At 43.7% G+C, this 15,352-nt stretch overlaps 1 long non-coding RNA gene across 3 annotated transcripts in view; it reads left to right on the top strand.

Moving 5' to 3' along the window:
- The window catches only part of LOC308584510, a 150,602-nt gene that overhangs the window by 89,949 nt on the left and 45,301 nt on the right, over window positions 1–15,352 (top strand). Inside the window, exon 3 of one of the 3 annotated variants that reach the window (XR_014006863.1) lies at window positions 13,380–13,725. The exons of 1 other annotated variant lie outside the window; for it this stretch is intronic. This is a non-coding gene — a long non-coding RNA (uncharacterized lncRNA). Of the gene's footprint in view, window positions 1–1,332; window positions 2,102–13,379; window positions 13,726–15,352 lie in introns of those variants that run through there. One more of the 3 variants, XR_014006864.1, reaches the window with a different exon arrangement.

The raw sequence follows: 15,352 nt of genomic DNA, 5'->3' as shown, positions 1-15,352 counted from the left end.
CATGGATTGGCTGTGCCTGCCCCTCTAATGCTGCTGCTGCAAGGGCTTCTGTTAAAGGAATACAGGGGCTCACCATTGCTTTTGTCTGAACCCTGTCAAGGAGCTAGGGCCACGCAAGAGCCCCTGGTTGCATTTGGGGAGGGCTGAGGGCAGGTTCCCTGCTCCGTCGCTACCCCCAAATGTATTCCCCTTTTCTGACTTTCGCAGGCTTGCGACTGTCCCCCACTGGGGGGCAGATAGTCGCAACCAATGCCTAAGCAACCACTCACATTTTTGTATTTTAATAAAGTTGTGGCCAAAAATTATGCCCAAAACCTTAAACAAAAGTTCTGTGTGATGTGTGAGTTATTTGGGGTGGCTTGAGGACCTCAACACACAACTGCTAAAGAAGGTGTGCATCTGAACTGAGCAGGCTATGTTGAGGTTCAGAAAACATTTCCCTAGCTTAGGAATATATTGCCACATCTTAATAAAAATGTCTTTCTTGGGATCAATAGCCCAAAAAAACCATGGGTGCCATCCTTCAGAGCTTTAAAATTTGTTGCTGTGTTGTTACATATCATTCCTGGTTTCTACCTGTTTTGAAAGGCAGAGGTCCAGCAGGATGTCTAAAAAGAAGGCTGGACTGGCCCAGAAGTTCAGTTTAAGCTGAGAATTCAGAGACAGATGGGTAAGGAAAGCAGCACTCCCATGGTAGCTACCCGTATTCAGACTGCCAACTTGCCAGCCATCTGGTCAGAATTTCAAACCACACAGCAGAAAAAGAAAATGGAAAGAAAGACGAGAGAAAGGATGGATTTGAGTGCAACGAGGGTCAAGAGGGAAATGAGGCCGTTTGTAGGACATGCAGCTGGGATGCTGATTAAAATGTTCATACACAAAAATATGGTGTTTTCCATAAAAAATAAACAGTATTTACAAAGCCTGTGGTTCTATCATTTAATACTGTCCTGAACCAGTTCTTTATGATGCCATTGCTTAAGCAGTTCATTAAAAAAACACACATTTAGATGACCATTTTTGAAACTGACAGGAAGTTTGGATTCCCAGCCCCCAGACCTCAATAAGGGGAGAATCTGTTTATTTTTCAATTCATTCAGGTTTCACTGATCATGTTCCAATATGTCCTCAATTATTCATTTTAATTCAATGTGCTCAATGTATGCATGTGTGTGTTTTCACTTGTGGGTAAAAAGCACCACAAGATTTGTATTGTTAAGATTTGACTGATGCTGAAGTCTTGTGTGTGCATACCTTACTCAAGGTTGAATTCTGTTGAGGGTTATAGTCCAATGGTTCTCAAACTGTGGGGGCATCCTCCTCTGCTTGTAGGACATGGAGCAACTGGAAGACATTCAAATTTCATGTGAGGCAAAGAATACTGAGGCAGGAGAAACCTTTCACCCATCACCAGCCAAAGGCATGGATGGACTAAACATCATCTGTCAGAAGATCCTTGTTATGGGAGGATGATTCCACAATGGCATGTTGTTGCCTGTGGCAAAGGACAAGATGAGACTCGCTCCCAGACCTCCATTTTATGTACTTGACTGGCTCTTGAGACTCATTCCAGCGATAAAAACATGGCAACATTCTCCACCACACCTGAGGGCAGGCTAGATTTGGGGGTACAAGGCAGGCATCAAGGCCAGCAACAATCAAGGACCTGAGGAGAACTAGCCAGGTGGGGCGAGTTGCTGCCACACACCACTATCTACCACCTGAGGCCTCCCATTCTGTCTAAGGGTAGAACCAGCCCTAATTATTGCTCCGACACTTGACCCATCATCCCAATTTGATATGATATATTCCTGCTTTGTTCTTCATTTGGGTTTTTTTCTTTCTGTAGTTTTATGCGTTGGAGGCAGAGATGTCTTGTTTTATTCCTCTTTCAGATTGCATTGTTGAATTAGCATCCTAATACACATGGTTGGCGCTGTGGGTTAAACCACAGAGCCTAGGACTTGCCGATCAGAAGGTCGGTGGTTCGAATCCCCGCGACGGGGTGAGCTCCCGTTGTTCGGTCCCAGCTCCTGCCAACCTAGCAGTTCGAAAGCACATCAAAGTCCAAGTAGATAAATAGGTACTGCTCCGGCGGGAAGGTAAACGGCGTTTCCGTGCACTGCTCTGGTTTGCCATAAGTGGCTTAGTCATGCTGGCCACATGACTCGGAAGCTGTACACCGGCTCCCTCAGCCAATAAAGCGAGATGAGCGCCGCAACCCCAGAGTCGTCCGCGACTGGACCTAATGGTCAGGGGTCCCTTTACCGTTTTACACACAGCTTTGCACATGACTGTGTGAAAGGATCTTTGTATGTCCTGCTGTGGAATGCAGATGCTGTGGAACTGCTGAGGTTTGAGAAGTATAAATTTAAAAGGTGAGTGAGGCTCAAAAAGCTTAGGGAAACACTATTGACTCTAAACTGCAGATATAGGAAGTCTGTTGAAGTCTGGAACCTAGGACCATCACTCATCACTGGACAAGCTTGGGGCACAATCCAACCCTCTGATTTGCCAGTAGTATATGTTGGAGGACTTCCTTCATCTAGTCTAGAATAGCTCCACTGGCTTCTGGCAGTACAGAGATACTAGTGTCACTTCACTGGTGCTGAGCTTCCCATCCTGTCCTCCAGCATGCTCCCTGCCAGCAGTTGTCCAGGGAAAGCTCTGAAACAGGGACTGGAGAGGAACTGAGCTGGCCCAGAATCCAATGGATCCTCCAGATGGAGCAGAAAAGATTATTTATGTATGCGACCACGGCTGTACGGATGTTACTGGCCCAGAAATGGAAAGAAGATAAAGTCCCGACTAGAGATGAATGGCAGATTAAGTTGATGGATTATGCCGAAATGGCAAAAATAACCAGAAGAATCAGGAATCAGGAAGACCAGAAGTTTAATATGGAATGGGGGGGAATTGATAATTTATCTAAAAAAATCATTTGTAAACAGTTAAAATCATTAGTAGGATTGTAATAACACTTGTAGTTTAACACAATAGAGATGTAAAATAATTTGGATCATCATAAAAGATGCAGGAAGAAATGATTAATAATAAGACCCACAAAGGGGAGGATGAAAGTCCAGGAGATTTCAAGGAATCTTGTTTTTATGATGTATGTTGAATATATGAGCGTAAAATGTTGATTTGAAAAACCAAATAAATAAATTTACCAAAATAACAATAATAACCCAGTGGTTCCTGGACCTGCCCCCTTGCCATCACTTAAGGATCCTGATCCTGATCTCAGTGTTATACCAGCTCCGGGCTGGCACAGCTCAGATAAGGCTATTGCTTGCCTCGTGTGAGAAACAGAGATTATGCTGCCATGTCACACCCCATTGCTGCCTGGCCAGGGTTTTGGATTAGTCTGTAAGCCATTCATCTTTAAATACATTCCCACCCGCCTCCCCCAATTAAAAGAGTTGCATTTGAATATATTGCTGGTGTCAATAGAGGCTGCTCCTCTGTTCGGCTGAGAGAGAAATCCGGATGTCATTCGCTGATAATAAGGAAGGTGTTATCCCATTACTTTGATTCACCCATTCAATTATACTTGCTTCATAAGGCAAGTGGGGAGATGGTGGCTGCTTTGCTGTGCTCAGTTCCCTTTTCTCTGTTTTTAATGAACTGCTTGGAATTAAACTCTTGCTATATTCTAGCTGGAAAACAATTAACCTCCAGATTCTCCACTGGATCTTCTGAAAAGCCTTTTTCAATTTCGGAATGCCACAATGAGAGTGGGGCTATGCCTGAATGGCCAGCATTGATCAACCTCGTGTGTGTTGCCACAGGCATCTAAGAACCGTTCCTCATTATCAATTCCCTCGAGCAAATGAATGGACAAATTCTTGAGACTGAACATGACTCGATATTGGCAGAGTAAACGTGCCTTGATATATTGGTGATAAGAATGGCTTCCTGAGGTAGCAGCTGTTGGGGGGCTTCCAGATTTCAGTCCAGAAAATGGTCTGGAGCTAGCTAAGCCCTGGTCATCACAGGAAACAGAAGGAGAAGGCAGAGTAGAAGGTACCACTTCAAGCTGCAGGGAGGGACTCACCTTTTTAAATGCTCCCCTTCATGAAAACACTTACCCCAACTACAAAACTAGCATAGTAAGCATACTGTATTCCTTTCCATGCAGTCTAAAGCAGTCAAGCCCACTCTACCACCTCCTTTTGTTAATGCATGTGGAGACGCAAACTTAAATCTATTTTTACCAGATAACCAAAATTTATATTGGCCATCTCTTTGACTTTAAAAAATATGTTTTATGTGTCACTTTCTTATTTGTTTCTACATCCCCTTTCCCCCCTTGGCTTCTCCAGCCTTGAGGAATTCCTCTTTAAATTTTCACCCCGTTCCTTTTTCTGCTGTCTCATCTTCTTCTCTTTCCAATTCTGGCAGGAACTTTGTCTCATTAATAAACCATTCTTGCTCATTTATCTTCCTGACTACCTCCTTCCTCCTGTTCAAGCTCTTTCACCCTCAGCTACTGTAAAGATTGCTTACTGTTACATATCCGCATTGTACCAAACTGAATTCTCGGTAGGCTTCTGACTCAAAGGAAGGCGAAGAAAGTTCTGCCAATCCACTGATTACCCTGAAACTCACCTTAGTCCATTGATATTCTCGATAAGATGAAATATATAGCCCCTCTAGCATTGGTGCAAACACACACACGCAAAAAAACCCAGGTGATAACCAGGCAAATGGAACAAATACATAATAAAACTACTAAAAATGCTTACTAAATGCAAATAGTTGAAGTTAGAATGTAGAAGCAGGTAAATAACTACATTAGTAGTTCCCTTCCACCAAACCCCCTGCTTCTTCAGATTTTCATATCTTCAAATCTGTCACAGGAATGGGGGAGAAGTGTTTTCATCATGAAGTTCATTGTGTGGGTGCAAATAGTTTTTAGAAAACTAAATAAAAGGATTGTAGTGGCTGCAGAGAAAGAACTTAGCCCCCCTCCCTCCCCCCTTCCTTCCTCTCCGTTCCCCCACTCTCTCTCTCTCTCTCTCTCTCTCACTGCCATGAACCTTATGATAATCACTTCCCTAAAAATGGCAGTACAGTGGTATCTTGGGTTACAGATGCTTCAGGTTACAGACTCCGCTAACCCAGAAATAGTACCTCGCGTTAAGAACCTTGCTTCAGGATGAGAACAGAAATTGCATGGTGGTGGCATGGCAGCAGCGGGAGGCCCCATTAACTAAAGTGGTACCTCAGTTTAAGAACAGTTTCGGGTTAAAATGGACATCCAGAATGAATTAAGTACGCCAGTGTGGTGTAGTGGTTAAGAGCGGTAGACTCGTAATCTGGTGAACCGGGTTCGCTTCCCCGCTCCTCCACATGCAGCTGCTGGGTGACCTTGGGCTAGTCACGCTTCTCTGAAGTCTCTCAGACTCACTCACCTCACAGAGTGTTGTTGTGGGGGAGGAAGGGAAAGGAGAATGTTAGCCGCTTTGAGACTCCTTCGGGTAGTGATAAAGCGGGATATCAAATCCAAACTCTTCTTAACCCGAGGTACCACTGTATTTGCAAAGGTAGGGAACAGGGAAGCTTTCCTCCTTCCTTATCCAAATGGCAGCTTCAGGGTTTGTTGGTTTGTTTGTCCTGGCCATAGCAGGAAGAAAAAGGGTAACCTCTTGTTCCTTATGGTGTCAGTTCTGCTCAGATGCCCCCATGACTTGGATGACTGAATACAGAAAGGACAAGGCTTGTGCATCTTTTAATTAATCTTTTAATGTATATGCAGAGGACTTTCCGCAGGTGTATCTGACATGGCAAGGCACACCTGCTGAAATTCTCTCTTCTATGCAGTATGCAGGAACCCTGGCCCCTTATACACACCTGGGTGCCCTAGTAGTCATGGCTTCTATTTACATAACAAAAATGCTAACATGCAGTTAACCCCACGTCTCATTTTGCCCTGAGTGACAGTAAGGGATGGGCAAATTTGTCAACTTCACTTGCTCTCCATTCCTCTTCTCCCCACCCCCCATCTTAAATTCCATTATCCACATTTACTCTCCACAAAACTCTAAACTGGTTTTTAAAAATGGAATATTAATGTTTCATCAAAGCATACATATTATAAGAGAGCAGAGATTAGGCAAGGTAAAAGATTTCAAGAGAGATGGTCTTTATTTACCATGTTTTGGAATGATAAATACTTGGGGAATAAATATCCATATAATATAGTTGCATTGTTCCAGAAACATACAAGATGTAATAATAATAATAATAATAATAATAATAATAATAATAATAATAATAATAATAATAATTTATTTATACCCTGCCACTCTGGGCTGCACCCAACAGAATATTAAAAGCACGATAAAACATCAAACATAAAAAAACTTCCCTAAACAGGGCTGCCTTCAGATGTCTTCTAAAAGTCAGGTAGTTGTTTATTTCCTTGACATCTGATGGGAGGGCATTCCACAGGGTGGGCGCCACCACCGAGAAGGCCCTCTGCCTGGCTCCCTGTAACCTCACTTCTCACAGTGAGGGAACCACCAGAAGGCCCTCAGAGCTGGACCTCAGTGTCCAGGCTGAACGCTGTTACATGGGTGTTAAAAGTATTTTGCTTCATTATGTAATGCAGTATGCTGTAAATGGTCAACTGGTTTAAAAAATGAAATGCGCAGTGCACTGGTCAGTAATTGCTGGGAGCTGTAATCATCTAAACATATTTGGGACCCACATACTCAAGCAGCCTGGCTGAGTTTGTTCTCCTTTGTAGTTGCTATGGAAAAGATGCATGAAGATGATGATTTCTCACAAGTGAAGTCACAGGCAGACCAAATGAGGCAATTCCTCTCCCTTCTGTCTGATCTTCCTAATGGGGCATCTCCCACAAGAAAATGGACAGACAGGTCGACAGATTACTTAAAGCATTTAGAAGGGGTATAATGCTTATATAGGGAAGCTAGTTATGTGGAATGAAACATGCTGGTATGTGGAAGTCAGCAGCAGCTGAACCCCTGCATGTTCTCCAACAGTGCCAAAGTGGAAGACATCCGCTACAGATTTTAAAACAGTGTGGCAACAGGAAAAATCCGTGGTTCATATTGGGGAAAGGCTCAGCCTGCTGCCGAAATGAAGAAAACCCAGTAGAGAACAGTAACCAAATTTCATTGTGGCATTGTATGTTAGCCACCAGGGACGCAGGTGGGACTGTGGTCTAAACCACTGAGCCTCTTGGGCTTGCCAATCGGAAGGTCAGCAGTTCGAATCCACGTGACAGGGTGAGCTCCCATTCCCCTGTCCCAGTTCCTGCCAACCAAGCAGTTCAAAAGCATGCCAGTTCAAGTAGCTAAATAGGTCCTGCTGCATCAGGAAGGTAAACAGCTTTTCTGTGCACTCTGGTTTCCATCACAGTGTTTCGTTGAGCCAGAAGTGGTTTAGTCATGCTGGCCACATGACCCAGAAAGCTGTCTGTGGACAAACACTGGCTCCCTCGGCCTGAAAAGTGAGATGAGCACCGCTCCCCATAGTCACCTTGACTCGACTTAGCTGTCCAGGGGCCCTTTACCTTTACTTTTTACCCTATTTTAGTCATATTATCTTTGCTAATTACCATTTCTTCACTTACATGGCTAAGCTTTCTCTATGATACTTAGATTCCTGTGGCTTTAGAGAAAAACACACCTTTGATTCACCCTTCATTCCTGTCACTCACTTCCAGGGGGGCCAACTTGAATAAAATATTGGGGTAAGCCCCACCCCACATTATTGATCACAAGACATGGCACACACATACCATCAGAATGGCAATGCCCATCAACTTGGCGTAAGTGTCCCCCTCAAATATTTTATTGAGGGGGCCAAAGGAACCTTGGCCCCTAGGAGTTGGCTCCTATGGTCACTTCTATAGTCTGAATTCAGACTGTATACTGCTGCTTGTTGTTGCTTTACTGGTTGCTTGTTTGCTTGTTAAAAACAGTCTGCAATGTGTCGAGTCATCAATAATGACATATTGAAGTTAAGCACACCATCCAACTCTCAGTCTAAGCATCTTCAAGAAACAACACCTTGGTTGCTTAAAGAGAGAGAAATAGAGATCTGTCTGTGGTCATTTTTCCGGCCCTTAAGTCAGGGGTGGGGAAATATTTTCTGCCTGTGGGTCACATCTCCTTTCCTTCTCAAGGTTGCATGCCTGTGGAGAGCAGGGCCAGAGGAACTGCAGTGTAATCTGATTTCAAGTGTACATTCCAGCCAGGCAAAAACACACAAGGAAGGTGCACATCAGGGTTCATGAAGGGTGTGGCTTAGGAGAGTATAGGACCTGGGAAGATCCTGAAGGACCAGATAAAGAGGTCATTTGTCTTCTGGGCCAAAAAAATACCTGTCCCCACTTTAAGGGATGCTCGGCACTTTTGTGTTACTTCTGCTTAACAGGTAAAGTTTCTTGTACAATTCTTTTTTAAAAAAACACAGCTGTTTCCCAGCAGATCTAAAGCTAATCTTTTGATGTGCCTAGTAGTTAATGGATTTCTCAAAATGAAAACACAGAGATGTTAACCAAAAAGGTTTAATGAGTGTTTTAATTATGGGAACACTGGCCGCAATGCACTGAACGACTCTGACCTTTGGTCCAGCCTCAGAAAGTCTCATGCAAAACGAAATGTCCCAGCCGTGGCAGCAAACAAAGGTCAGCTCTGTCGAAAGATCCTTATCAGCCCCTGCTGTCAACAACTCAAGGCAAAATTAAGTCCGCAACTGGAGCTCTCGGTTCGGTTTGACCTTGAATTCTCCACTGCGACGTCCCAGAACGCAACTTGTATAATACCATAAAACTGAATGAAGAACTGGGGCTAGGCAAACAGTTGTTGTTTTTCCATCCAAACAAGGCCAGAGGGCCATCATTCAAGTTGCTACATGTTGTAATTAGAAAGAGGAACAAAGACAAACTAATTAGCCTTCTGCTTGGGATGCCTTTTACCTTGGCACTGAAAGGTCAAGGGAACCAAATCTTTTCATCTGACTGTCCTTCAAGTGGTCATTCAAAGGACCATGCCATACATTACCCAAGACTCAGCTGACCCAGGCAGCCATCTGTCTATACAAACATATGGTTAGCTGAATGTTTCAGACTTTGCTTTTGGGTAAATGACGTTAATCAGATGTAACCTGAAACTTTGTGTAGAGAATGACGGATAGATCCATTCAACGCTACAACATAGCAAATTCTGACCAGTGCATTAATGCTCATTGGATTACATAACACCAAGGTCTCCAGGAGCCTCATCGAAAGCAGCAATCATGTACCCAAAGGCCCAAGCAACTTCTACAGAAGGGACAGAGACATGGCATTTGTTGTTGTTGAGTCGTTCAGTCGTGTCCAACTCTTAATGACCCCATGGACCAGAGCACGCCAGGCACTCCTGTCTTCCACTGCCTCCCGCAGTTTGGTCAAACTCATGCTGGCAGTTTCGAGAACACTATCCAACCATCTTGTCCTCTGTCGTCCCCTTCTCCTTGTGCCCTCAATCTTTCCCAACATCAGGGTCTTATCCAGGGAGTCTTCTCTTCTCATGGGGTGGCCAAAGTATTGGAGTCTCAGCTTCAGGATCTGTCCTTCCAGTGAGCACTCAGGGCTGATTTCCTTCAGAATGGATAGGTTTGCTCTTCTTGCAGTCCATGGGACTCTCAAGAGTCTCCTCCAGCACCATAATTCAAAAGCATCCATTCTTCAGCGATCAGCCTTTGTCAGCCATTTTGATCCATCATGGCTGCTCTATAGTGTGCATGAAACACACCATAACTGCTGGTTCCGATGGATATGTTGTTCTAGCAGTGCCCAGATTAAGAACATGCAACTTGAAAAAGGAGCAAAGGAAAAGCATCGCGGGTCAAGGATACAATGTGGACAGCGGTACAGTGTTATCTAAGGATGCAGCCAGAAGAGGCCTGAAGGCAGGTTGGTTGGAATCTCCCCTCTGTAAGATATTCCAGAACCCTTTCCAGCATTTTCAGCTTCTGTTATATAAAATGGTAGCTCTTTTATTGCTATAAAGAAAACAACACAGAGAGCATTCTACTCAAATGCTCAGAGTTAAGCTGTTTTGTTGCATGTGTACATCAGAACCCCCATGTGTTGGATCCCAGCCATTTGACCCTTAAGAAACATCTTTATGCATGAGGAGAATCTTTCGCTGGAGTCAGCCATGCACTGGATAGCTCAGTTGGATAGAGCTCGGTGCTGATAACGCCAAGGTTTCAGGTTCGATCTCTGTATGGGACAGCTGCATATTCCTATATTGTGCGGGGTTGGGCTAGATGATCCTCAGGGTCCCTTCCAACTCTGTGATTCTATTCTATGGGTACACACTCAGAGCAGCTATCTGGTTACATTATCCATTTCTCCTGATCATCAAGGGCTGCCTTCTCCAGCTCCTTTCACCCACTGTTGATACTCTAGTTTGCTTTAGAACTTTCCTGCATCTAATCTAGAAGACATCTCATTCTGCTGCCTTCTGTGGCCGATGACAGGGTTATTATTGACTTTACGTGAAAATAGGGTGAGATCTCAAGCATCTCAGCAGGTCTCAGTGGGTGCCCGAAGTTCTGCCCACCGCATCCGTATCAGTTTGTCAGCAATAATGTTAGGAACACTTCAGACCAAAGATTAGGAAGGGTGATGGGACTGGGGATGCAGAGGGTGATTGATTATATGTGGCATGCATTTTGGGTTTATGCATTCATGAAGGCCGTGCCTGCAAGATCTGTAATGCCAGCTTGCACACACTGTGCAAAGATGAATAAATGAATAATTGTTTTGATAATATTAAACAGCATGTGTGATGTCGCAGAGCAACATCTGTTATTAACAGTATAAACAAAAGGGGGATTTTTTCCATTTTTTTTTTAAAAAAAACTGATTACGTGTCATTCCACGGAGAGGAACAATGTGGTGCCTCCAACTGCCCTGCTGTGGTAGCCATGAAAGAAGTGTAAGCAGGCAGAAAGAAGTTACTTTGGTAAAGAAGAAAGTCCTCTTCTGAAAGTCAAGGAAAGAGATACAATACAAATTAAGCATTATAGAATTATTAAGGTCTCGTATTACCTTGTGAGTGTGCGATGACACCATCATCCATTTTACAACCCAACAGTCCATAGTGATTAGAGATGGGTCAGTCTGTCAGTTTTACCCATATTTCTGTTCTTGTCCATTAATTTACATTAAAAAAAATTAAACAAAAACCCAAACGCACCATGCATATTTTGATATGTTTAAATTGTCAAGAGCCACGTCATAACATTCAGAGATGTGTAAAATCTGGCAGTCAGCTAAGTTTTGATCCACAAATTAGTTTTGAATGTGCAGATTAGGAATTCGTAAATACTGAATACCTCAAGCACATACCCCCTCAAGTGTACTGGAAAAAATTGGGACATCCTGTTTTATCCCATGAGAACACGGCAGCCCATTTGGGTGCCATGATATTGTGTGATTTCGCATCAAGATCTCTCTGGACATTGTATTGGAGCCTTAATTTTCATTTCATTTAGACCTATTTAAACTTGCCTTTGCCTTTGTTTTATTATTTGCTGTGTCTTATTTCTTATAATACTTCTGCCCTTCTATTCCATTTTAGGCAGCCTAAAGACACACACACACACACACACACACACACACACACACGAACAATATGTATCTTTGTTTGTAAATCAGTATATATAGTCCCTGAAACAGGCTGTATTTGGCAAGTGAACTGAGAGGCAAAAGCATTATAATGTATAGTCCTCTACATTAAAGCTGAGTTATTCCTGCATTATTTTACTCTGGAAATGCTAATATAGATGCCTGCTGTTTAACATATAAGCAAGAGGCTTACAAACTATCCTTAAGGGCTTGTATTATCTTAGATCTGAGCTATTTGGCAGCTCAGCTCAGTTTTATTCTAACTAGCTAGCAAAGATATCCTAAGCAACCCTGCTCTGGTGTGAAGCAGCACTCCCCGACCTGGTGCCCTCTAGGTGTTTTGGACTACAACTCCCATAAACTCTGACCATAGGCATGCTGGCTGAGACTGATGGGAGCTGAAGTCCAGCCACTGAAATTGGCTCTGGGGTGGACTTGGGATAGGTAAAAAAAGGTAAAGGAGCCCTGGACGGTTAAGTCCAGTCAAAGGCGACTATGGGGCTGTGGCACTCATCTCACTTTCAGGCCGAGGGAGCTGGCGTTTGTCCACAGACAGCTTTCTGGGTCATGTGGCCAGCATGACTAAACTGCTTCTGGCACAACAGAATACCATGGCGGAAACCAGAGTGCATGGAAATGCCATTTACCTTCCTGCCACAGCAGTACCTATTTATCTACTTGCACTGGCGTGCTTTCAAACTACTAGGTTGGCCGGAGCTGGGACAGAGCAACGGGAGCTCACCCTGTCGCGGGGATTCGAACCGGCAACCTTCTGATCAGCAAGCCCAAGAGGCTCAGTGGTTTAGACCACAGCGCCACCCACATCCACTTGGACTTGGTATAAATTCCAGAGAGGGGAGATTGTTCCATCCGGCAAGCAGGAATTCTTGTGCAGGCAGAATGACTGGAAGAGTACAACACTGAATTTCACCCTGTGAGTGGGTTAATTTACCCAACTGTGTTCACCCTGGTGCAGGTGACTGTCCAAACCAGGAGATCATATTTTAAAAGTGGAGGATATAAAAACCAGTCTGAAAATCAGGGTGCCCTGTTTCTTGCTCTGAGCTGACAGGTCTGCTTCAGTGAAGGTTGTGTCATCTGAAAAAAATATGAAAAGTTGTACATGAAGATTTGGCTACATGGCCACTGTGAAAACAGGTAAAGGTCCAAAATAATTACCATAACACCACAATTTAGAGAGGTAAAGTAGTTATGTACCTTTTTCAGAACTATGGAAACCACAGCGAGAGGCTGCAAGATAATGGATCTGTTCCAAAGACTTGGTGTTCTTCGACAGAAATTGTGATTATTTTTTGCCAGTAGATTCTCCCTCAAAACACTGAACTACATGTCAGCTGTTGCCTTCTTGTTAATCAGATAATAGTACTTTTACTTCTTTGGACAGTTTTAGCTAATGGAGAAACGGAATGAGAGGGCAATTACAGTTCATCAGCGTTGATTTTCGTGAGTGTGTGTGCCTTAACATTGGCTAAACTGCTACACTTAGGGCTGACAAGGTCACTGAAAAATTCCAAGAGCGTACTTCACAAACACCATGCCATCCCACACTCCTGGACCACATTCCTAATGGCAATTGCAGGGTTATCAATCTAGCGGGAGTCAGGGTGCTTAAAGTCACGTATGTTAGCTGTCAATGGTATTATATGGTTCGCTGGTTCTGTGAATGTGACTGACATTATTTCTGTTGCTTTGGCAGCTGTAAAAGGGAGTTTCTTTTCGAAGCAATGAAGTGCATGGACCCAGAAATGGATTGCCACCATGGATGTATAATCAAGGATATAATGGAGCGGACTGAAAAGGGGGCAGTGTGGGAAAGCAGTCGTTTATCAGGGAGGCAGAGTCATTATTCGGTCTGGATGCTGATACTCGAAACACGGGAACAAATTTTCAGGTCTCTAATGCGAACATCTTGGGGTTTTGTCTTACTGCTGATTTGAAAATAGCTACCTGCCTCGTCAGCTGTGGGGAGTCTGAGAGCCAAGATAGGTAGGAAGGACGGTCTGTAAAACAGAAGAGCACCCCCATTGTTCTACCCAGACACTGAGGTCCAGCGTCAAGGGCCTTCTGGCAGTTCCCTCACTGCGAGAAGCCAAATTACAGGGAACCAGGCAGAGGGCCTTCTTGGTAGTGGCACCCGCCCTGTGGAACACCCTCCCATGAGATGTCAAGAGAACAACAACTACCAGGATGGTAGTTGATGGGCTACTGTATTTTAATATTTTGTTGGAAGCCGCCCAGACTGGCTGGGGAAGCCCAGCCAGATGGGCGTGGTATAAATAAAAAATTATTATTATTATTATTATTATTATTATTATTATTATTATTATTATTCAGCCTTTATATATATCAGGCATAGGCAAACTCAGCCCTCCAGGTGTTTTTGGCCTACAACTCCCATGATCCCTAGCTAACAAGACCAGTGGTAAGGGATGATGGAAATTGTAGCCCCAAAACATCTGGAGGGCTGAGTTTGCCTATGCCTGATATATATAAAATCTCCCCAGTTCAAATCCATAGGAATGTAAACAGCCGGGCTGTAGCTCCGTAGTAGTAGTAGTAGTAGTAGTAGTAGTAGAAGAAGAAGAAGAAGAAGAAGAAGAAGAGGAGGAGGAGGAGGAGGAGGAGGAGGAGGAGGAGGAGTTTGGATTTGATATCCCGCTTTATCACTCCTCTTCAGGAGTCTCAAAGCGGCTCCTTTCCCTTCCTCCCCCACAACAAACACTCTGTGAGGTGAGTGAGGCTGAGAGACTTCTGAGAAGTGTGACTAGCCCAAGGTCACCCAGCAGCTGCATGTGGAGGAGCGGACACGCGAACCTGGTTCCCCAGATTACGAATCTACCGCTCTTAGCCACTACACCACACTGGCTCTCACACTAGAGCATTTTCTGTTGCACACAGAATGTACCAGGTTCAATTCCCAGCATTTCCAGGTAGGACTTGGGTAAACTCCTACCTGAAACCTTGGACAGCTGCTGCCTATCAGTGTAGACAGCACTGAGCTTATGCACCAATGACCTGATGTGGTATAATGTGGGTTGACTGAGTTGAACACATACCCCAACAGCACTGGAAGGGGGGAAATAACAAAGCTTTTTGTGTCAGTGTTCTATGACAAGATGTGAGTTACTGTGCAGTGTTCTTCGTTCTTCCCAATTCATTAATTTAGTAGGGAGAAAATCAATGTTTTCATTCTTATGGCTTTGGGGTCAGTTTTACCTCTATTCATTGGAAAGACTGAGAAAATCGAAAACCGTGCACATATGGTGCTAGAGGTCAAAGGGATCCTGCCAAATGCTGTTTAAATTTATTAGTTACTCATCCTGTCTGCAAATGCTCATTATGTCTACAAATGCTTAACCTGGTCTACTCATTTAGTGGGAGAAAGAGGCAGAGAGGTTTAAAAAACAACAGTAGTTTGACTGTTTTCACAATAGTCAAAACATTTGCTTTTCTTAATATATAAGTGGTGTGAGTATTCATACCTGAATTTAGAAAACTTTGTTTTACAAGGAAAGCATTCCTTGTGATTCAGGAAAACTGTCTTCTTTTTCATCATCATTCAGCACAAAACAAATTCAGTTTCTTCCAATTGCACCTGCAAATTTTTGCAAACCACTTGAGAGCCTTTAGATGACAATTTTTCTCTGCGCATGAAAAAGGTATTTGCAA

The sequence above is a fragment of the Podarcis bocagei genome (genome assembly GCF_964188305.1).
Source record: "Podarcis bocagei genome assembly, chromosome: 3".
NCBI lineage: Eukaryota > Metazoa > Chordata > Lepidosauria > Squamata > Lacertidae > Podarcis > Podarcis bocagei.
The sequence above is the reverse complement of the archived record's forward strand: the minus strand, read 5'-3'. Positions and strand labels throughout refer to the sequence as shown.